Source organism: Nyctereutes procyonoides, unplaced genomic scaffold (genome assembly GCF_905146905.1).
Source record: "Nyctereutes procyonoides isolate TBG_1078 unplaced genomic scaffold, NYPRO_anot_genome, whole genome shotgun sequence".
NCBI classification, from domain to species: Eukaryota; Metazoa; Chordata; class Mammalia; order Carnivora; family Canidae; genus Nyctereutes; species Nyctereutes procyonoides.
In genome coordinates this window covers 43,804,892-43,830,229 of record NW_026575125.1, presented here as the reverse complement: position 1 = coordinate 43,830,229, position 25,338 = coordinate 43,804,892, and positions in this window count along the sequence as shown.

Below are 25,338 nucleotides of genomic sequence, written 5' to 3'. Positions count from 1 at the left end.
AACAACACAGGCCCGGGAGCACAGGGCGCCGGGACACAGCCCAGGATCCGGCCTCCCCCTGGGACAGGCAGAGGCCGGGAGGGCCCAGGACAGCAAGGACGCTCCTGCCCCGAGCTGAGCAGATCAGCGGCCCCGCCCCGGAGCCTCCAGGCCCTGCGGACGGAGAGCCGAGAGCCCCGAGCCCCGTAGTTCCTGCGGAGACTGAATCCAGGCTTCCAGAGTTGCCATAGCAACTGCCGCTGAGCAGGCAGGGGCAGAGCAGCTCCCCCAAGTGCTAACACCTGAAAATCAGCGCAACAGGCCCCTCCCCCAGAAGACCAGCTGGACGGACCAGCTCCAGGGGAAGTCAAGGGACTTAAAGTCTACAGAAATACTCCCCCGTGTTTTTTTTTTTTTCTTTTCTTTTTTCTTTTCTTTTTGATTTCTGATTGCTTCCCCCACCCCCTTTTTTTTTTCACCTTTCTTTCTTTTTCTTTCCCTTTTTCTTCTCTTCTTTCCTTTTTCTTTTCTTTTTCTTTTTTCTTTTTCTCTTTTCTTTCCTTCTCTCTCTTTCTCTCATTCTCCCAATACAACTTGTTTTTGGCCACTCCGCACTGAGCAAAATGACTAGAAGGAAAACCTCACCTCAAAAGAAAGAATCAGAAACAGCCCTCTCTCCCACAGAGCTACAAAATCTGGATTACAATTCAATGTCAGAAAGCCAATTCAGAAGCACTATTATACAGCTACTGGTGGCTCTAGAAAAAAGCATTAAGGACTCACGAGACTTCATGACTGCAGAATTTAGATCCAATCAGGCAGAAATTAAAAATCAACTGAATGAGATGCAATCCAAACTAGAAGTCCTAACGACGAGGGTTAACGAGGTGGAAGAACGAGTGAGTGACATAGAAGACAAGTTAATGGCAAAGAGGGAAACTGAGGAAAAAAGAGATAAACAATTAAAGAGCCATGAAGACAGATTAAGGGAAATAAATGACACTCTAAGGAAGAAAAATCTACGTTTAATTGGGGTTCCCGAGGGCGCCGAAAGGGACAGAGGGCCAGAATATGTATTTGAACAAATCCTAGCTGAAAACTTTCCCAATCTGGGAAGGGAAACAGGCATTCAGATCCTGGAAATAGAGAGATCCCCCCCTAAAATCAATAAAAACCGTTCAACACCTCGACATCTAATAGTGAAGCTTGCAAATTCCAAAGATAAAGAGAAGATCCTTAAAGCAGCAAGAGACAAGAAGTCCCTGACTTTCATGGGGAGGAATATTAGGGTAACAGCAGACCTCTCCACAGAGACCTGGCAGGCCAGAAAGGGCTGGCAGGATATATTCAGGGTCCTAAATGAGAAGAACATGCAACCAAGAATACTTTATCCAGCAAGGCTCTCATTCAAAATGGAAGGAGAGATAAAGAGCTTCCAAGACAGGCAGGAACTGAAAGAATATGTGACCTCCAAACCAGCTCTGCAAGAAATTTTAAGGGGGACTCTTAAAATTCCCCTTTAAGAAGAAGTTCAGTGGAACAATCCACAAAAACAAGGACTAAATAGATATCATGATGACACTAAACTCATATCTGTCAATAGTAACTCTGAACGTGAACGGGCTTAATGACCCCATCAAAAGGCGCAGGGTTTCAGACTGGATAAAAAAGCAGGACCCATCTATTTGCTGTCTACAAGAGACTCATTTTAGACAGAAGGACACCTACAACCTGAAAATAAAAGGTTGGAGAACCATTTACCATTCAAATGGTTCTCAAAAGAAAGCAGGGGTAGCCATCCTTATATCAGATAAACTAAAATTCACTCCGAAGACAGTAGTGAGAGACGAAGAGGGACACTATATCATACTTAAAGGATCTATCCAACAAGAGGACTTAACAATCCTCAATATATATGCCCCGAATGTGGGAGCTGCCAAATACTTAAACGAATTATTAACCAAAGTAAAGAAATACTTAGATAATAATACACTTATACTTGGTGACTTCAATCTAGCTCTCTCTACCCTTGATAGGTCTTCTAAACACAACATCTCCAAAGAAACGAGAGCTTTAAATGATACACTGGACCAGATAGATTTCACAGATATCTACAGAACTTTACATCCAAACTCAACTGAATACACATTCTTCTCAAGTGCACATGGAACTTTTTCCAGAATAGACCACATACTGGGTCACAAATCGGGTCTGAACCGATACCAAAAGATTGGGATCGTCCCCTGCATATTCTCAGACCATAACGCCTTGAAATTAGAACTCAATCACAAGAAGAAGTTTGGAAGGACCTCAAACACGTGGAGGTTAAGGACCATCCTGCTAAAAGATAAAAGGGTCAACCAGGAAATTAAGGAAGAATTAAAAAGATTCATGGAAACTAATGAGAATGAAGATACAACTGTTCAAAATCTTTGGGATGCAGCAAAAGCAGTCCTGAGGGGGAAATACATCGCAATACAAGCATCCATTCAAAAACTGGAAAGAACTCAAATACAAAAGCTAACCTTACACATAAAGGAGCTAGAGAAGAAGCAGCAAATCGACCCGACGCCCAGCAGAAGAAGAGAGTTAATTAAAATTCGAGCAGAACTCAACGAAATTGAGACCAGAAGAACTGTGGAACAGATCAATAGAACCAGGAGTTGGTTCTTTGAAAGAATTAATAAGATAGATAAACCATTAGCCAACCTTATTAAAAAGAAGAGAGAGAAGACTCAAATTAATAAAATCATGAATGAGAAAGGAGAGATCACTACCAACACCAAGGAAATACAAACGATTTTAAAAACATACTATGAACAGCTCTACGCCAATAAATTAGGCAATCTAGAAGAAATGGACGCATTCCTGGAAAGCCACAAACTACCAAAACTGGAGCAGGAAGAAATAGAAAACCTGAACAGGCCAATAACCAGGGAGGAAATTGAAGAAGTCATCAAAAACCTCCCAAGACACAAGAGTCCAGGGCCAGATGGCTTCCCAGGGGAATTCTATCAAACGTTTAAAGAAGAAATCATACCTATTCTACTAAAGCTATTTGGAAAGATAGAAAGAGATGGAGTACTTCCAAACTCATTCTATGAGGCCAGCATCACCTTAATTCCAAAACCAGACAAAGACCCCACCAAAAAGGAGAATTACAGACCAATATCCCTGATGAACATGGATGCAAAAATTCTCAACAAGATACTAGCCAATAGGATCCAACAACACATTAAGAAAATTATTCACCATGACCAAGTAGGATTTATCCCCGGGATGCAAGGCTGGTTCAACACTCGTAAAACAATCAATGTGATTCATCATATCAGCAAGAGAAAAACCAAGAACCATATGATCCTCTCATTAGATGCAGAGAAAGCATTTGACAAAATACAGCATCCATTCCTGATTAAAACTCTTCAGAGTGTAGGGATAGAGGGAACTTTCCTCGATATCTTAAAAGCCATCTACGAAAAGCCCACAGCAAATATCATTCTCAATGGGGAAGCACTGGGAGCCTTTCCCCTAAGATCAGGAACCAGACAGGGATGTCCACTCTCACCACTGCTATTCAACATAGTATTGGAAGTCCTAGCCTCAGCAATCAGACAACAAAAAGACATTAAAGGCATTCAAATTGGCAAAGAAGAAGTCAAACTCTCCCTCTTCGCCGATGACATGATACTCTACATAGAAAACCCAAAAGCCTCCACCCCAAGATTGCTAGAACTCATACAGCAATTTGGTAGCGTGGCAGGATACAAAATCAATGCCCAGAAATCAATGGCATTCCTATACACTAACAATGAGACTGAAGAAAGAGAAATTAAGGAGTCAATCCCATTTACAATTGCACCCAAAAGCATAAGATACCTAGGAATAAACCTAACCAAAGAGGTAAAGGATCTATACCCTAAAAACTATAGAACACTTCTGAAAGAAATTGAGGAAGACACAAAGAGATGGAAAAATATTCCATGCTCATGGATTGGCAGAATTAATATTGTGAAAATGTCAATGCTACCCAGGGCAATTTACACGTTCAATGCAATCCCTATCAAAATACCATGGACTTTTTTCAGAGACTTAGAACAAATTATTTTAAGATTTGTGTGGAATCAGAAAAGACCCCGAATAGCCAGGGGAATTTTAAAAAAGAAAACCATAGCTGGGGGCATCACAATGCCAGATTTCAGGTTGTACTACAAAGCTGTGGTCATCAAGACAGTGTGGTACTGGCACAAAAACAGACACATAGACCAATGGAACAGAATAGAGAATCCAGAAATGGACCCTGAACTTTATGGTCAACTAATATTCGACAAAGGAGGAAAGACGATCCACTGGAAGAAAGACAGTCTCTTCAATAAATGGTGCTGGGAAAATTGGTCATCCACATGCAGAAGAATGAAACTAGACCACTCTCTTGCACCATACACAAAGATAAACTCAAAATGGATGAAAGATTTAAATGTGAGACAAGACTCCATCAAAATCCTAGAGGAGAACACAGGCAACACCCTTTTTGAACTTGGCCACAGTAACTTCTTGCAAGATACATCCACGAAAACAAAAGAAACAAAAGCAAAAATGAACTATTGGGACTTCATCAAGATAAGAAGCTTTTGCACAGCAAAGGATACAGTCAACAAAACTCAAAGACAACCTACAGAATGGGAGAAGATATTTGCAAATAACATATCAGATAAAGGGCTAGTTTCCAAAATCTATAAAGAACTTATTAAACTCAACACCAAAGAAACAAACAATCCAATCATGAAATGGGCAAAAGACATGAAGAGAAATCTCACAGAGGAAGACATAGACATGGCCAACATGCACATGAGAAAATGCTCTGCATCACTTGCCATCAGGGAAATACAAATCAAAACCACAATGAGATACCACCTCACACCAGTGAGAATGGGGAAAATTAACAAGGCAGGAAACAACAAATGTTGGAGAGGATGCGGAGAAAAGGGAACCCTCTTACACTGTTGGTGGGAATGTGAACTGGTGCAGCCACTCTGGAAAACTGTGTGGAGGTTCCTCAAAGAATTAAAAATAGACCTGCCCTACGACCCAGCAATTGCACTGTTAGGGATTTACCCCGAAGATTCAGATGCAATGAAACGCCGGGGCACCTGCACCCCGATGTTTCTAGCAGCCATGTCCACAATAGCCAAACTGTGGAAGGAGCCTCGGTGCCCATCGAAAGATGAATGGATAAAGAAGATGTGGTTTATGTATACAATGGAATATTACTCAGCCATTAGAAACAACAAATACCCACCATTTGCTTCAACGTGGATGGAACTGGAGGGTATTATGCTGAGTGAAGTAAGTCAATCGGAGAAGGACAAACAGTGTATGTTCTCACTTATTTGGGGAATATGAATAATAGTGAAGGGGAATATAAGGGAAGGGAGAAGAAATGTGTGGGAGATATCAGAAAGGGACACAGAACATAAAGACTTCTAACTCTGGGAAATGAACTAGGGGTGGTGGAAGGGGAGGAGGGCGGGGGGTGGGGGTGAATGGGAAAAAAAAAAAAAAAAATTTTATTAGTCCTTTGAAGAAACAAGAAATTGGAGAATTGGATAGGAGACAAAGCTTGGGAAAACATAGGATCAATAAGCAATATGGGCCTGGTTAAAAGTCCTGTAGAACTCGTCAAAGCTTAGTAGAAGGAACACAAGCCTTAAACTGACTTTGTTCAAACTCCACCTTTGCCAGTTTATTAGATACATGACTTTGGAAAAGTCCCTCATTGACCCTCAGTTTCCCTATAAAATGAAGTTAGTAGTGCCAACTTCACATATATGAGGATTGAATGCCTAGAACCTAGGAGATAGTCAATCAATGCTAATTGATTGTTCCCCTATTTGGGGGAAACACCAGAGTGGTAGTTGAATCTTGTCTTGAGAGACAAGGATTTTGAAATCCTGAAGTCTAAGTTGAGCAGAAAGAGCTTAGCTAAGTGCTCAGATTTTATAAAGGGGCATGTAGAGGGGAGGGTCATTGGTTGGAGGAAGTACAATTATAGCTAGAGATTATTATCTGAGTACTTTCTATGTGGGTAAGCTGAGTTTGGGATACAACAGGGACTTGAATACCCTAAAATTTAGACTTCTTACCCTATCTGGCTCAGCTTTGCACTTTGGTTGTCTTGCATAAGCCACTCTGTTTTCCCAATTCTAATCACTTTCTCTTCTCTCCTGCCCCTATTCCTACCATCAAGTCGAGATGTAATACAGAGTAATTACTATTTACAAACTATGAAGCTCTGGATGCTCTATGGAAAAAAGAAAAGGAAGATAAAAATTGAGATAGAGTGGGAGAAAGGGTAGGGGTGGCAGGCAGGGTGTCATCAGCAGCAGAAGAAAGAGGCCTAGAGAAGTGTTCTGGAAAGATGTTTTGCATAAGAAGAGGCATGTTTACATTTAACTTGTGGAATTTAAGGCCAAGATTTACAACTATCTTTTTGTCAAGAGTGGAATTGGGTTGAGTGGCCCAAATGGAGAGCCTTGCTTTACACCACTTAATACAGAGGCTGATAACATGAGTTTATATTGTATGGCATGTCAGGGCATGATCCTGGAGATCTGGGATTGAGTCCCACACCGGGCTCCCTGCATGGAGCCTGCTTTTCCCTCTGCCTGTGTCTCTGCCTCTGTGTGTGTGTGTGTGTGTGTGTGTCTCATAAATAAATGTATATTGTATGACATGGACATTTTTACAGGACTGATACAGGATTTGCGGTATGAGTAGAGCTAGGGAGGACAGAAAATAATGCTTGCCATGTGATCATTTGGGTGATTTTTATATTAATCACTTGTATAAGGAACTCTACAAGTAGACATATTAAATATGCTTTTCTCTCAATCTTTCTACTCCCTAGAGATAGTTCTCTTTCCCTCCTTTCACCATTAAACTGGCTTCATAATTCATAACTATACACTGACTTCTGCTCCTGCTATTTAACCTATACTATTATCTGAGATGTTTCAACAGCCTCCATATAGTCTACATCTCTGTCCTCCTCCTTCGTGATTTCTAACATTGCTGATTTCTTCCTCTTTGAAACTTTTCCCCCTTGGCTTTCATGTGCCAGCAGATGTCAAGTTCTATTACCTTCCTGACAGCTCTTTCTTTGCTTTTTAAACCTCCAATTTTCCTCTGGCCCACTCAGAGAAGGGTTTCTTCATGATTCTTTTTTTTCTCTTTCTGCAGACTCTTTCTTTGCCATCACATTCTCACAATATCAGCTATGAGTGATTTTGTCTCTTCATCTCAATCTAAGGCTCTAGTTAGTTTTTCTTATTACTATCTGGACATCTCTACCTGGATTTAATACTGTCATCTGCTATTCTTTCCTAACAACACATATCTACTTTCCCAAGCCAGTTCTCTATCATGTATTCCCATTATTGCCACTATCACTTTCTCTGCTAAGAAACTTTTCTCTCTCCTTCAGCCTTCATATTTGGTCCCCACATCCTATTAATTCCACCTTTCAGAAATATCATAAATATATTCTCTCTTTGCCATTCGCATTGCCATCACACAAAGTCTGGTTCTCATTACTTCTCTGCTGAACAATTATAATAACTTCTTTATACATTTCATTATTGCAACAACAGCTTGTTTCTTCAACAAACATATATGTAGTCAATTAACAGCATGCTGAGCACTGGGTATTCAACAGTGTATCTGATTTCAAGGAACATGCAGTCCAGTAGGGAAAACAGATAAGTAAAAAGGAAATAACCTTACAGAGATAAGTGTCAAAAATAGACACAAGAAAATACAGGAAACTGTGGGACACAGAGGGGTGCCCCGTAACCAAGAGTAGGGTTAAGGAAAGCTTCACAGAGAAAATGGACTGATAGGTATAAGAGTCTAGCACAGGAGAATTAATAAAATATTCCAAGAAGAGGAATAATCATAAGCTAAAGCATAGGAGAAAGAAAGAGCACACTTTTGGAAAATGCAAGTTATTAAAGATGACTAGAGTGCAGCAAGAGAGGTGGGGTAGGAGGCTATGTTAATTGACAGGGGTCACATTATGAGAGGTCCAGTATCCAAACTCAGGAGTTTAGAGAGCTTGTCAAACTATAAAAAGTATTTTAATCAAGAGAGGAACAGTATCTGATTTGTACTTGAAGATGTTTGCCTTGGTAATAGCATGGAGGCTGAATTGGACAAGGCAATTCCAATGCAAATCCTAATAATAACTTTTAGAATCCAGAAAAATACACTTGGAAAAGTAAATGGCAAAATAATTAAGAAAATTTTACAAAAAGCCAATCAGTAAGTGTCAATGAGGGCAGGCACTGGTAAAATAACCCCATGGTTAAATCCATTCTGATGGTTCATTTTGTGTCAACTTGATTGGCCCATGGGGTACCTAGACATTTGGTCAAACATTTTTCTGGATGTCTTTGTGAGGATGGTCCTAGATAATTGAATTGGTAGACTGAGTAAAGCAGATTGCCATCCCTAATGTGGATGTGCCCTATCCAATTCATTGAAGGCCTGAATAGGATAAAAAGGTGGATTCTCTGTGAAAAAGGAGCTCCTCCTATCTGACATAGGTCTTTTCCTGCCTTTGGACTTGAACTGAAATATCAACTCCTATGGGGTCTTTAGCCTGCTGGCTCTCAGACTGGAACTTACACCATTATCTATCCTGTTTCTGAAGTCTTCAGACTAGGATTGAAACTACATCATCAGCTCTCCTGGGTCTCCAGCTTGCTTACTACAGATCTTGGGACTTCTTAGCCTTCATAATTATGTGAGCTAATTCCTTATAATAGGTCATATATGTGGAGGCTGAGAAAAATTAAGGCCATCCCACCTAAAGTTTAGCATTAGCACAAGTACAGCCATCTTAGGCCCCTGTGAATAAGAGCTGAACTTTAAAGGGAAAAACTACAGAATGTCCTCAATGTCCTTGGCAGGTAATCCCATATCAGAAAGACAACAGAGCTTAGAATTGCCCTCTGCAGAGAATCCCATATCAGAAAGACAACAGAGCACACGACCATGGTAGAAAATCCACTAGACCAGCCTAATTCTTCCATCCCTTCTGGAAATACCCTAGACCAGCCTATAAAAAAAACCAGCTGTAACCCACTTTGGGATCCAAGTCCCTGCTCCGCTGTGTCGGGTATACTTGGACCCAAGCTCGAGCTTGTAAATAAACCCTCGTGTGTTTGCATCGGTGTCGGCTCCTTGGTGGTTTCTCGGATTCGCAATCTTGGGCACAACAATATATATGTATACACACACACCTACACCTTCTGTTGGTTCTGTTTTTCTGGAGAACCCCCTGACTAATATAGATTTTGGTACTTAGAAGTAGGGTGCTGATGCAATAAATACCTGAAAATGTGGAGGTGGCTTTGGACTTAGGTAATGGGTAGAAGCTAGAAGAGTTTTGAGGTGTATGTAGAAATTTGCACATTGAGGACAAGTCTGATGAGATTGCAGACAGAAATGAAGAACGAGTTACTATTGGAAAGAGGAGGAAAGGCAATCCTTGTTTTAAAGTGGCAGTGAACTTGGCTGAATTGTGTTCTAGTGTTTTGTGGAAGGGAGAACTTGAGAGGGATAAATTGAATGCTAGTAGAGTAGATTTCTAAACAAAGTATTAAAGGTGCAGCTTTGGTCATCCTTACTTTTTGTAGTAAAACATGAGAGAAGAGATATGAATTTAAGAAGGAATTATTGGGCAAAAAAGGACCAGAACTTGGAGATTTGGACATTTCATAGGCGCTCCCATTCTCAGTATTCTATAGTCTCAGTATATTTTATCTATTCTATTTTAAAAAATCAGGAAGCTTGTCCTGAAGAGAACACTAAGGGTGTGGCTGAACAATCATTTGATAAGGAGTTCATGGGTGTGACTTATAAACTGATTAGCCATTTCAGCAGAAGCTAGAAATAGAGATGGCATTACACCAACAGAAATACTGACAGGCAGGACTAAAAAGGACAGAAAAATGAGACAAAATTGTGGAGGCCGAGAAAAATTAAGTCCATCCCACCTAAAGTTTAGCATTAGCACAAGTACAGCCATCTTAGGCCCCTGTGAATAAGAGCTGAACTTTACAGGAAAAACTGCAGAATGTCCTCAATGTCCTTGGCAGGGAATCCCATATCAGAAAGACAACAGAGCTCAGAATTGCCCTCGGCAGAGAATCCCATATCAGACAGACAACAGAGCCCACGCCTGTGGTAGAAAGTCCCATATTAGAATGAGAACAGAGCTCAATGCCCTTAAGCCCCATATCAGAATGTAAACAGAACTTGAGAAATTCCTCCACCCCTTCTGAAAATCCCCTAGACCAGCCTATAAAAAACCCAGCTGTAACTCACTTCAGGGTCCAAGTCCCTGCTCCGCTGTGTCGGGTATACTTGGACCCAAGCTTGAGCTTGCAAATAAACCCTCCTGTGCTTGCATTGGTGTCGGCTCCTTGGTGGTTTCTTGGATTCGCAATCTTGGGCACAACAAAAATGAAGGAAGTCTATGAGACTTGTTAGATCCCACAGGACTGGACTTTACAGCTCTTTGTGGACATGCACCGTTCTTCAAGAAAAGGAAAGGATGACCCCTGGGGCTCCTAGTGGCTCAGTTGGTTAAGCACCTAACTCTTGATTTCAGCTCAGGTCCTGATCTCAGGGTTGCAAGATCAAGCTCAATGCAGAATCTGCTTGGGATTCTCTCTCCCCCTCTGCCCTCACACTTTAATTAATTAAATCTTAAAAAAAATGAATGACCCTTTAAGGCAATTCAGAAATAATCAGGTTGGTTTCCTTGTTTTCAAAGACTGCTTTCAAAGAATAACTCCTCAGTTATTTAACAAGCTAGACAGCCTTTGACTAGAGCTGTGGGGACAGGGCTTTCTAGAGTCTTAGGGGTGGGACTACCTACCATTCCTGTGCATCCAAAAGATAGGTCATTCAGCTAAAGAGAATTACAAGCAGAATCAGACCTGTAAATACAGAGAACAAATGATGGTTACCAGAGGGGGGGGATGAGAGAATGGATAAAGAGGTGTGGAATATACAGGCTTCCATTTATGGAATGAATAAGTCATAGGGATAAAAGGTACAGAATGGAAAATGTGGTCAATTATATTATAATAGTGTTGTATGTTGACAGATGGTAAGTACACTTGTGATGAGCATAGCATGAAGTATAGAGGTATCGAATCACTCTGTTGTATATCTGAAACTAATGTAATAGTGTGTCACCTATATTCAAACAAAAGAGAAAAAAAACATCTAGCATTAACATCTAATGGAATTTACCTTGCTAGGTCTTGGATTTATTTGCAACTCTTCACTTCTTTCTTCTTTCCTATTTCTTTCAATTGGGAATGCCTATCTTATGCCTATCCTACAGTTGCATTTTAGAAGCACATAACTTGGTCTGGTTTCACAGGTTCTCAATTGGGGAGGAATTTTGCCTCAGGATGAATCATATCTTGAGACTTATCCATACCTGATATAGATGATATTTAGATGAGACTTTGGACTTAGACTTTAGAGTAATGCTGAAATGAGGGCTTTTAGGATGGAATGAATATATTTTGCATTCAATAAGGACATACATTAATTTGGGGGTTCAGCAACAAAAATGTTATGGACTGAATTGTGTCCCCCTAAAATCCATATTGTGGAAGCCCAAGTACATAGTATGACTGTAATGGAGATGGGATCTTTAAGATGATTAAGGCTAAATGAGGTCATAAGGGTGGAACTCTGACCTGACAGAACTCCTTAGAAAAGAGGAAGAAACACCAGAGATTTACCTCTTTCTCTACTATATGAGAGCAAAGCAAGAAAGAGCTCTCTGCAAGTCAGGAGAGCTCTCATCAGAAACCGAACTCTGCCAGAACTTTGATCTTTCCATTTCCAGCATCCAGAATTGTGAGAAAATAAATTTATCTTGTTTAAGCCACCCTGTCTATGGTATTTTATCATCCCAGACTGAGAAGACTAAGATGTTCCCAGACTCAGATTGCTGCATTGCTTGAGTTCAAGTTCCAGCTTTACCACTTACTGACAGGGTGAACTTGGATAACTGACTTGGCTTTCCTGTGCCTTAGTTTTCTCACCTCTAACATATATAGTGCTGTTTCTGCACAGTTTTCATAATTATCACTTTAAATTTGCAAAGCCTTTACCATGTTGTTAATGTTTTAAGTGATTCTGTATCCTTACTATTGTAAAAATATTGTACACATAGCTTTCTTTCTATTGAATTATTCTCTTAGGATTGATTCTCAGTGGTGGGATTTCTAGGTCAAAAAATACAACTATTTTAGGAATCTAAATTGATAAGGAAGAAGTAAAACTGTCACTATTTGCAGATGACATGATATTATATAGAGAAAATCCTAAAGCTTCCACTAAACACTACTAGAACTTATATATGAATTCAGTAATAAAATTGTAGAATACAAAATTAGTATACAGAAATCTGTTGCATTTCTATAGACCGATAAGGAGGTAGCAGAAAGAGAAACTAGGAAAACAATTTCATTTGTAATTGTATCAAAAATAATAAAATATTTAGGAATAAACTTAACCAAGGAGATGAAAGACTTGTATTCCAAAATTATAAAATACTGATGAAAGAAATTGAAGATGACACAAATGGAAATATATTCCATCCTCATGTACTAGAAGAACAAATATTGTTAAAATGCCCATATAACTCAAAGCAACCTACAGATTTAATGTGATCCCTGTCAAAATTCCAATAGCATTTTTCATAGAACTAGAACAAATAATACTAAAATTTGTATGTAACCACAAAAGCCCCAAATAGCCAAAGCAATCCTGAGAAAAAAGTACAAAGCTGGAGATATCACAATTCCAGATTTCAAAATATATCACAAAGCTGTAGTAATCAAAACAATAAAGTACTCACACAAAAACAGAGACATAGATCAATAGAACAGAATAGAGATTCCAGAGATAAAGCCATGCTTATATGTTCAATTAATCTACAAAAATGGAGGCAAGAATATACAATGGGGAAAAGATGGTCTCTTCAACAAATGGTGCTGAGAAAATTAGACAGTTAGATGTAAAAGAATGAAACTGGACCACTTTCTTACACTATACACAAAAATAAACTCAAAATGGATTTAAACCTAAATGTGAAACTATAAGATTAGAAAAAAGTATAGGCAGTATACATCAGCCATAGAAACATTTTTCTAGATATGTCTTCTCAGGCAAGGAAAACAAAAGCAAAAATAAACTACTGGGACTATACCACAATAAAAAAACTTTGGCACAGTGAGGGAAACCAGAACAAAATAAAAAGACAACTTATTAGATGGGAGAAGATACTGGCAAATGATATATTCAATAAAGTGTTAATATCCAAAACATAAATAATTTATACAACTTAAACCCCCAAAACATTTTTTTCTTAAAAAGGCATACAAATGCCCAACAGATAGATTAAAAAATGCTCAACATCACTAATGATCAGGGAAATGCAAATCAAAGCCACAATGAGATATCACCTTATATCTATTAGAAATGCTAGAATAAAGAAGACAAGAGATAGCAAGTATTGACAAAGGTGTGGAGAAAACGAAACCGTTGTGCACTGCTGGTAGAAATGCAAATTTGTGCAGTCACTATGGAAAACAATATGGAGTTTAAAAACAGTTAAAAATAGAAATATAATTTGATCCAATAATTTCACTACTTGGTATTTACTCAAATGAAGTGAAAATACTAATTTGAAAATGTAGGGATGCCTGGGTGGCTCAGAGGTTGAGCATCACCCAGGTGATGCATGATCCCCAGGTCCTGGGATCATGTCTTAAATCAGGCTCCCTGCAAGGAGCTTGCTTCTCCCTCTGTCTATGTCTTTGCCTCTCTGTGTGTCTCTCATGAATAAATAAATAAAATCTTTAGAAAAAAAGTATATGCACCCTTATGTTCATTGCAGCATTATTTACAACAGCTAATATATGCAAGCAACTAAAGTTTCATCCATAGATGAACAGAAGTGTTGTGCCCAAGATTGCGAATCCGAGAAACCACCAAGGAGCCCACACCGATGTAAGTGCAGGAGGGTTTATTTGCAAGCTCGAGCTTGGGTCCAAGTATACCCGACACAGCGGAGCAGGGACTTGGACCCTGAGGTTAAGAGGCTAGCAGTTTTATAGGGGCCATGGCCAATGAGATTGTAACACACACAGAAAGTTGCATAGTCAACAATGTCCACAATAGCCAAACTGTGGAAGGCGCCTCGATCAAAAGATGAATGGATAAAGATGTGGTTTATGTATACAATGGAACTCAGCCATTAGAAACAACAAATACCCACCATTTGCTTCGACGATGGAACTGGAGGGTATTATGCTGAGTGAAATAAGTCAGTCGGAGAAGGACAAACATTATATGGTCTCATTCATTTGGGGAATATAAAAAATAGTGAAGGGGAATAAAGGGGAAAAGAGAAAAAAATGAGTGGGAAATATCAGAAAGGGAGACAGAACATGAGAGACGCCTAACTCTGGGAACCGAACTAGGGGTGGTGGAAGGGGAGGTGGGCAGGGGGTGGGGGTGACTGGGTGACAGGCACTGAGGGGGACACCTGACGGGATGAGCACTGGGTGTTATTCTATATGTTGGCAAATTGAACACCAATAAAAAATAAATTTACTTAAAAAAAAGAAAGTTGCATAGTCATGTCGGTCCACACGCAGGTGGCCAATTGAATTACAATTTACCCTACAGTGACCGTTTGAACTAGCCTATCACTCTGGTCAGAATTGGCGTGCAAAAGGCAGGGTTTACATTCTTTGGCAGTTAGGGGTTCTGCATTCCTATAGGAGCCGGTTTCAGGTAAGGGTGTGCTCAGGGGCTTGACTAGGGTGGGGGAGTGCCTTAAGCAATAAGCAGGTCATGTGGGGGTTATACAGGAGATGGCGGGTGTAGCACAAACTGGAGTTAGTCCTGCTGTTTGTCCAGGGGTAGGGGATTTTCGTTAAATTCCTTGGGTCCCACAAGAAGATGTGGTATATACAATAAGCTACTACTTAGTCACAGAAAAGAATGAGATCTTGCCATTTGCAACAACATGGATGGACCTAGAGGGCTTAATGCTAAGTGAAATAAGTCAGTCAGAGAAAGACAAATACCATGTTATTTCACTCATATGTGGAGTTTAAAAATTAAAACAAAGAAACAAAGAAAAAAGAGACAACAAAAACTCCAGACTCTTAAATAGAACAAACTGGCAGTTGACAGAGGGGAGTTGGTGGGGGTTTGGGTAAAATAGTTAATAGGGACTAAAAAGTGCAGACTAATAAAAAAAAAAAAAACAACATTAGTACGAACTTGCTTTCCAAAAGGACCAAACCATTATGGACTGATTTAATAGGTGCTTCCTATTTATTAATTCACTTTACATTTCCTTTGTTATTAGTAACCTTTGACTTTTCCTCATGTTTATTTATTATTTATATTTCTTTTTCTATGACTTATTTTCTTTTTCTTTGCCTGTTTATCCAATGTATTTTGATGCACCATACATGTAGGTATTAATCTTTTCCTATCATTTTTGTACATATTTCCCTAATTATTTCTTCCTTACTTTTTAGGTTAGTGCCTTTTCTCTATACAGAAGATTTTAAATACATAGTAAATTCTATTAAGCTCTATATTTGTAGCCTCTATTTTTCTTTTTTTAATGATTCAAATTTTATTTAAATTCTAGTTAGCTAACATATAGTGTAATATTAGTTTCAGGAGTAAAATTAAGTGATTCATCACTTACATACAACACCTAGTATTCGAGGCAGGGCAAGATGGTGAATGAGCAGACATCCTCAACTCACCAGGCCCCCCAGTTTACTAAGTAACTTTCAGACAATCCTGAAAGCCTATGAATTCGACCTGAGATTTAAAGAGAGAACAGCCGGGATGCTATAGAAAGGTTTTTGCTTCTAACAAGAATCATCTGGGGTGAAACTTACTTAGGTTGTGGTTGATATTCTTGACTCAGCCCACTCATACAGCAACTATGCACTGAGCAAATGAGTAGAAGGAAAAACTCACCTCAAAAGAAAGAATCAGAAGGGGTACTCTCTGCCACAGAGTTAAAGAATTTGGATTACAATTCGATGTCAGAAAGCCAATTCAGAAGCACTTATAAAGCTACTGGTGGGGATCCCTGGGTGGCGCAGCGGTTTGGCGCCTGCCTTTGGCCCAGGGCGCGATCCTGGAGACCCGGGATCGAATCCCACGTCGGGCTCCCGGTGCATGGAGCCTGCTTCTCCCTCTGCCTGTGTCTCTGCCTCTCTCTCTCTCTCTCTCTCTCTCTCTCTCTGTGACTATCATAAATAAATAAAAATTTAAAAAAAGCTACTGGTGGATCTTGAAAAAACATAAAGGATTCAAGAGACTTTATGAGTGCATAATTTAAGTCTAATCAGGCTGAAATAAAAAATCAATTAAATGACATGCAACCCAAACTGTAGGTCCTAACTATGAGGGTTAATGAGTTAGAAGAGTGAGTGACATAGAGAACAAGTTGATGGCAAGGAAGGAACTAAGGGAAAAAAGGATAAAAACAATTAAGAGACCATGAGGAAAGGTTAAGGGAAATAAATGATAGCCTCAGAAGGAAAAATCTACATATAATTGGGATTCCAGAGAACACTGAGATGGACAGAGGACCTGAAAGCATATTTGAACAAATAATAGCTGAGAACTTCCCAAATTTGGGGAGGGAAACAGGCATTCAGATTCAGGAGATAGAGAGGTCCCCCTATAAAATCAGGATCGAGTCCCACATTGGGCTCCTTGCATGGAGCCTGCTTCTGCCTCTGCCTGTGTCTCTGCCTCTCTCTCTCTCTCTCTCTCTCTCTCTCTCTGCCTCTCATGAATAAATAAATAAAATATTTAAAAGAAAAAAAAGGAAGACCCATCTATTTCCTGTCTACATGAGACTCATTTTAGACCTAAGGACACCTCCAGCCTGAAAATGAAAGTGTACATAACCATTTACCATTCAAATGGTCCTCAAAAGAAAGCTGGGGTAGCATTACTCATATCAGATAAATTAAAGTTTATCCCAAGACTATGGGAAGAGATGAAGAGGGACACTATATCATTCTTAAAGGGTCTATCCAACAAGAAGACATAACAATCATGAATATCTATGCCCCTAATTTTGGAGCTGCCAAGTATATGGATCAATTAATAACCAAAGTAAAAACATACTTAGATAATAATACACTAATAGTAGGAGACTTGAACACAGTACTTTCTACAAATGACAGATAATCTTATCACAACATCAACAAAAAACCGAGAGCTTTAAATGATACACTGGACCAGATGGGTTTCACGAATATATACAGAACTTTCAATCCAACTGCGACTGAATACACATTTTTTCTCAAATGCACACGGAACTTTCTCCAGAATAGACCACATACTGGGTAACAAATCAGGTCTTAACCGATACCAAAAGATTGGGATTTTCCTTTGCATATTTTCAGACCATAATGATTTGAAACTAAAACTGAATCACAAGAAGAAATTTGGAAGAAACTCAAACACGTGGAAGTTAAAGTGTATCCTGATAAAAGATGAATGGTCAACCAGGAAATTAGAGAAGAATTTAAAAATTCATGGAAACTAATGAAAATGAAGTTACAACCATTCAAAATCTTTGGGATACAGCAAAAGCAGTCCTAAAAGGGAAATACATCACAATACAAGGCTCCCTCAAAAAATTGGAAAAAACTAAAATACACAACGTAACCTCGCACCTAAAGGAACTGGAGAAAGAACAGGAAGTAACACCTACACCAAGCAGAAGAGAGGTAATAAAGATTCGAGCAGAATTCAATGAAATAGAGACCAGAAGAACTGTGGAACAGATCAACAAAACCAGGAGTTGATTCCTTGAAAGAATTAATAAGATAGATAAACCATTAGCCAGCCTTACTAAAAACAAAAGAGAAAAGCCTCAAATTAATAAAATCACAAACGCAAAAGGAGATATCACCACCAATACCAAGGAAAAACAAACAATTTTAAAAGCATACTATGAGCACCTATATGCCAATAAATTAGGCAATCTAGAAGAAATAGATACATTTCTGAAAAACCACAAACTACCAAAACTGGAAGAGGAAGAAATAGAAAACCTGAACAGGCCAATAACCAGGGAGGAAATTGAAGCAGTCATCAAAAACCTCCCAAGACACAAAAGTCCAGGGTCAGATGGCTTTCCAGGGAAATTCTATCAAACGTTTAAAGAAGAAACAATACCTATTCTACTAAAGCTGTTTTGAAGGACAGAAAGGGATGAAATAACTCGTTCTATGAGGCCAGCATCACCTTAATTCCAAAACCAGACAAAGACTCCACCAAAAGGAGAACTATAGACCAATATTCCTGATGAACACAGATGCAAAAATTCTCAACAAGATACTAGCCAGTAAGATCCAACAGTACAGGGATCCCTGGGTGGCTCAGCGGTTTAGCACCGTCTTCAGCCCAGGGCGTGATCCTGGAGTCCCAGGATCCAGTCCCACATCGGGCTCCCTGCATGGAGCCTGTTTCTCCCTCTGCCTGTGTCTCTGCCTCTCTCTCTCTCTCTCTCTCTCTCTCTCTCTCTCTCTCTCTCTCATGAATATATAAATAAAATCTTTTAAAAAAAAGATCCAATAGTACATTAAGAAGATTATTCACCATGACCAAGTGGGATTTATTCCCGGGATGCAAGGTTGGTTTAAAACTCGTAAAGCAATCAACATGATAGATCATATCAACAAGAGAAAAAATAAGAATCATATGATCCTCTCAGTAGATGCAGAGAAAGCATTTGAAAAAATACAACATCCATTCCTCATCAAAACTCTTCTGAGTGTAGGGATAGAGGGAACATTTCTCAGCATCTTAAATGCCATCTATGAAAAGCCCACGGCAAATATCATTCTCAATGAGGAAACACTGGGAGCCTTTCCCTAAGATCAGGAACACGACAAGGATTCTGTCCACTCTCACCACTGCCATTCAGCACAGTACTAGAAGTCCTAGCCTCAGCAATCAGACAACAAAAAGAAATAAAAGGCACTCAAATTGGCAAAGAAGTCAAACTCTCCCTTTCACAGATAACATGAAACTGTACGTAAGAAACTAAAAAGACTCCACCCCAAGATTGCTAGAACTCATATAGCAATTCAGGAGTGTGGCAGGATACAACATCAATGCCCAGAAATCAGTGGCATTTCTATACACTAACAATGAGACTGAAGAAAGAGAAATTAAGGAGTCAATCTCACTTACAATTGCACCCAAAAGCATAAGATACCTAGGAATAAACCTAACCAAAGAGGTAAAGGATCTATACCCTAAAAACTACAGAACACTTCTGAAAGATATTGAGGAAGACACAAAGAGATGGAAAAATATTCCATACTCATGGATTGGAAGAATTAATATTGTGAAAATGTCTATGCTACCCAGGGCAATTTACATGTTTAGTGTAAATTCTGTCAAAATACCATGGACTTTCTCCAGAGAGTTGGAATTAATCATCTTAAGATTTGTGTGGAATCAGAAAAACTCCTAATAGTCAAGGGAACATTGAAAATGAAAACCATAGCTGGGGGCATCACAATGCCAGATTTCAGGTTGTACTACAAAGCTGTGATCATGAAGACAATGTGGTACTGGCACAAAAACAGACACATAGATCAATGGAGCAGAATAGAGAACCAAGAAATGGGCCCTCACCTCTATGGCCAACTCATATTCAACAAAGCAGGAAAGAATATCCACTGGAAAAAAGACAGTCTTTTCAATAAATGGTTCTGGGAAAATTGGACCGCCATGTGTAGAAGAAAGAAATTAGACCATTCTCTTACAGTATACACAAAGATAAACTCAAAATGGATGAAAGGTCTAAATGTGAGACAAGAATCCTTCAAAATCCTAGAATAAAGCACAGGTAACACGCTTTTTTGAACTTGGGCACAGCAACTTCTTGCAAGATACATCTATGAAGGCAAGGAAAACAATACCAAAAATAAACTATTGGGACATCATCAAGATAAAAAGCTTCTGCACAGCAAAAGAAACAGTCAACAAAACTAAAAGACAACCTACAGAATGGGAGAATATATTTGCAAAAGACCTATCAGATAAAGGGCTAGTATCCAAGATCTACAAAGAACTTATTAATCTCAACACCCAAGAAACAAACAATCCAATCATGAAATGGACAAAAGAGATGAACAGAAATTTCACCAAAGAAGACATACACATGGTCAAAAAGCACTTGAGAAAATGGTCCACATCAGTTGCCATCAGGGAAATAACAAATCAAAACCACAATGAGATACCACCTCACACCAGCGAGAATGGTGAAAATCAACACGACAGGAAAGAACAAATGTTGGAGAGAATGTGGAGGAGAAAGGGGAACCCTCTTGCACTGTTGGTGGGAATGTGAATGGGTACAGCCCTTGGAAAACTGTGTGGAGGTTCCTCAAAGAGTTAAAAATAGAGCTACCCTACGACCCATCAATTGCACTGCTGCGGATTTACCCCAAAGATAGAGATGCGGTGAAACGCCGGGACACCTGCACCCCAAAGTTTATAGCAGCAATGTCCACAATAGCCAAACTGTGGAAGGAGCCTCAGTGTCCATCAAAAGAGGAATGAAGGGATCCCTGGGTGGCGCAGTGGTTTGGCGCCTGCCTTTGGCCCAGGGCGCGATCCTGGAGACTCGGGATCGAATCCCACATCGGGCTTCCGGTGCATGGAGCCTGCTTCTCCCTCTGCCTGTGTCTCTGCCTCTCTCTCTCTCTCTGTGACTATCATAAATAAATAAAAAAAATTTTAAAAAAAGAAAGAGGAATGAATAAAGAAGATGTGATCTATATATACAATGGAATATTACTCAACCATTAGAAATGACAAATACCCACCATTTTCTTCGACGTGGATGGAACTGGAGTGTATTATGCTGAGTGAAGTAAGTCAATTGGAGAAGGACAAACATTATATGGTCTCATTCATTTGGGGAATATAAAAAATAGTGAAAGGGAATAATGGGAAAATGAGAGAAATGAGTGGGAAATATCAGTGAGGGTGAGAACCTGAGAGACACCTAACTCTGGGAAACAAACAATGGGTGGTGGAAGGAGAGGTGGGTGGGCAGGATGGGATGTTGGGGAACAGGCACTGAGGCGGGCTGTTGACGTGATGAGAACTGGGTGTTATTTTGACAAATTGAACTCCAATAAAAATTAATTAATTAATTAATTAATTTTAAAAAGTCTTATTTTTGCCCTCCTATGTTTTTTTTTAATTTTTTTAATTTTTATTTATTTATGATAGTCACAGAGAGAGAGAGAGAGAGAGGCAGAGACACAGGCAGAGGGAGAAGCAGGCTCCATGCACCGGGAGCCCGACGTGGGATTCGATCCCGGGTCTCCAGGATCGTGCCCTGGGCCAAAGGCAGGCGCCAAACCGCTGCGCCACCCAGGGATCCCCCTCACAGTATTTTGAACTTTTTAATTATTATTCTATTTCTATGGTGATCTATAATCAGTTATCTTTGATGTTACTATTGTAATAATTTTGGGGTGCCGTCCTCATCCCAGCTGCACCTCTCTCCCTTTCCTCAGGTCTCCCTATTCCCTATTTGAGACACAAAAATATTGAAATTAGGCCAAGTAATAACCCTACCATGGCCTCCAAGTGTTCAAGTGAGAGGAAGAGTCACATGTCTCACTTTATATCAAAACCTAGAAGTTATTAAGTTTAGTGAGGAAGACATGTTGAAAGCTGAGATAGGCTGAAAGCTAGATTGCTTGTGCCAAATAGCCAAGTTATGAATGCAAAGGAAAAGTTCCTGAAGGAAATTAAAAGTGCTACTCCAGTGAATACACAAATGATAATAAAGTGAAACAGTCTGATTGCTGATATGGAGAAAGTTTTCAGAGTTTGGATAGATCAAATCAGCCACATCTGTCCCTTAAGTGAAAGCCTGATCCAGAGCAAGGCCCTCTCTTCAATTCTGTGAAGGCTGAGAGAGGTGAGGAAGCTGCAGAAGAAAACTTTGAAACTAGCAGAGGTTGGTTCATGAGACTTAAGAAAAGAAGCCATCTTTATAACATGAAAGAGTAAGGTGAAGCAGCAAGTACTGATGTAGAAGCAGCAAGGTATACAGAGGATCTAGCTGAGATAATTAATAAAGGTGGCTACACTAAACAGATTTTCAGTATAGATGAAACAGCCTTCTTTTGGAAGAAGATGCCATCTAGGACTTTCATAGCTGGGTGGGAGAATTCAATATCTGGCTTCAAATGGACAGGCTGACTCCCTTGTTAGGGGCTAATGCAACTCATAACTTTAAGTTGAAGCCAATGCTTATTTACCATTCCAAAAATCCTAGGACCCTTAAGAATTATGCTAAACCTACTCTACTTTTGCTCTATAAGTGGAAAGACAAAACTTGGATGACAGCAAATCTTTTTATAACATGGTTTACTGAATATTTTAAGCCCATTGTTGAGAACTACTGCTCAGAAAAAAATAATTCTTTCAAAATATTACTGCTCATTGGCAATGCACCTGGTCACTAAAGAGCTCTGATGAAGATGTACAATGAGATTAATGTTTCCACACCTGCTAACAGAACATTCATTATGCATCCCATGGATCAAGGAGTAATTTTGACTTTCAAGTCTTATTACTTAAGAAATACAGTGTGTAAGGTTGTAACTGCTATACATAGTGATTCTTCTGATGGATCTGGGCAAATTAAATTGAAAATCTTCTGGAAAGGATTCACCATTCTTCATGCCATTAAAGATATATGTGATTCATGGGAAGAGGTAAAAATATCAACATTAAGAGGAGTTTGGAAGAAATTTATTCCAACCCTCATGAATGACTTTGAGGGCTCAAGACTTAAATAAAGGAAATAACTGCAAATGTGGTGGAAATAACAGGAGAACTAGAGCCTGAAGATATAACTTCATTGCTACAATCTCATAATAAAACTCATTGCTTCTTATGGATGAGCAGAGAAAGTGGTTTACCGAAATGGAGTTCACTCCTGGTAAATTGTTGAAATGACAACAAATGTTTTAGAATATTATATAAATTCAGTTGATAAAACAATGGTAGGGTTTGAGAGAAGTTCTACTGTGAGTAAAATGCTATCAAAGAGCATCACATGCTACTGAGAAACAGTCTGTGAAAGGATTGATGTAGCAAATGTCACTGTTGTCTTTAAGAACTTGCCACAGGCAACCCAACCTTCAGCAACCACCCGGCTCATTCAGCAGCCATCAACCTCAAAGCAAGACCCTCCACCAGCAAAAAGATTATGATTCATTGAAGTTCAGATGATGATTAGAATTTTTAGCAATAAAGTACTTATGAATTAAGGTATGAATATTCTTAGACATAATTCTACTTTATACTTAATAGACTACAGTATCATGTAAAATAATTTTATATGTCCTGGGAAACAAAAAAAAATTTCATTTGACCTACTTATTGAGAGATTTGTGGCATTGCAGTGGTCTGGAACCCAACCTACAATATCTCTGAGGTATGTCTGTAAATACATAGTGTTTAGAACACTATCTGGGACATAGCAAGTACTTGATGAATGTTAGTCATTAATGTTATTATGCTTTAATATTTTTTGTACAAAAATGGAGATAAGAATACTTATTTCACCAGGTTGTCATGAGGTTCAAGTGAGGCAAAAGATGTGGAAATGCCTTATCATCTTAACAGCACAGTGTAGATGCTAAACCTAAACAGAGAAAATATCCCAAATCACTTGTGCAGGCCTTGAAGCTCAGATTCCATGTAACTTAGCTTCACATTCACAGGTGAGCAAAAGGTTGGATAAAGCTTCTTAGGATGGTACTGCCAGTGTCAAGAGGCCCACAATTGCTAGATCATGTGTGAGCACAGTGTTGTATAAATAGACCTCTTTCCTCATGCCAACTGTGGGCTACAAATTGTGCTAGATATCCCTGTTTACCCTTGTAATAGGCCTAGGAGCTGGTCAGAATTTGGCAGGAAGAATCCCGAGGTGCAGAAGGAAATTAGACTAGATCAACTGATGTGACAAGGAGGAAAAAAACCTGTGAAGCCTTAGGAAAAGGTTGCACCCTATGCACTGCAGGTCTCCTCTGAAAGAGGGGGTGACCAAGGTACAAAGCAAACAAAAGACTTTGATTAGACCAATATGTCCCAGTCCAGGCTGCAAATTGTCTACCTTGACACCATGAATGAGAGAGAGAGAAGTAGGGAGGAGGACAAGATGTCGATCAGCAGTCCAGCAATGTTGGTTCTCAAGAAGAAAGGGAGTAGGGACGAAATAACTATACACTGCTCTAAAATGTCCTAGGTTAGTGTGTATGAAGGGCCTGAGAAGATGATTGCAGTTTACACATACTAGAATTTCTGAGACAAGACTGGCTAAATTCTGCTCAGGCTGTGACTTTCTTTATTCTGCCTTAAGTGCCTCATCCACCCAGCCTCACTGAGGGCAAGAGGAATCCAATCACTTCAAGTGAGCAAAACACATTTTTAATAGTGAGGAAAAGGTAAAGTGTCTGAAAAGACCCCATTTGAGTTTTCAGCTCCCCTGACTGCTGGCAGTTCCTGACTGAGGTTTGAGTGGGAAGCTATGAAGGAAAGAGAGGGGAGGGAGAGATTTATGCACAGACTGGGCAGAGGGAATGATCTAAAGGACACTGGATTGAGTAAAACATATTACGATCCCGGGACTGGAACCAGAGAGACAATGGTGAGTGGAGTTAGTAGATATTTTTACCATGTAGAAGTTAGAGCAGAACTTGTAGTATTTTTTATTGTTTTGTAATGCCCATGGTGACCTTATAGGGATGGATACACAAACCCCTCCCTGGCCATTTAATAGCAGAGGGGCTGCTGGGAGAGGCCTTAGTGAGTTCTAGAAAACACAGGATACCTCACTGAATGTGAAAGCTATGCTATACATGTTACAAAATATTAATGTATTTCAACAAAAATATACAGCTACAGCTATGTGGCTAGCTACTTGACTGGCTCGTACTATGTCCACTTCTCAGCAATTGGATTTTTTTTTTTTATAAATTAATTTTTATTGGTGTTCAATTTACCAACATACAGAATAACACCCAGTGCTCCTCCCGTCAAGTGTCCCCCTCCGTGCCCGTCACCCATTCACCCCCACCCCCCGCCCTCCTCCCCTTCCACCACCCCTAGTTCATTTCCCAGAGTTAGAAGTCTTTATGTTCTGTGTCCCTTTCT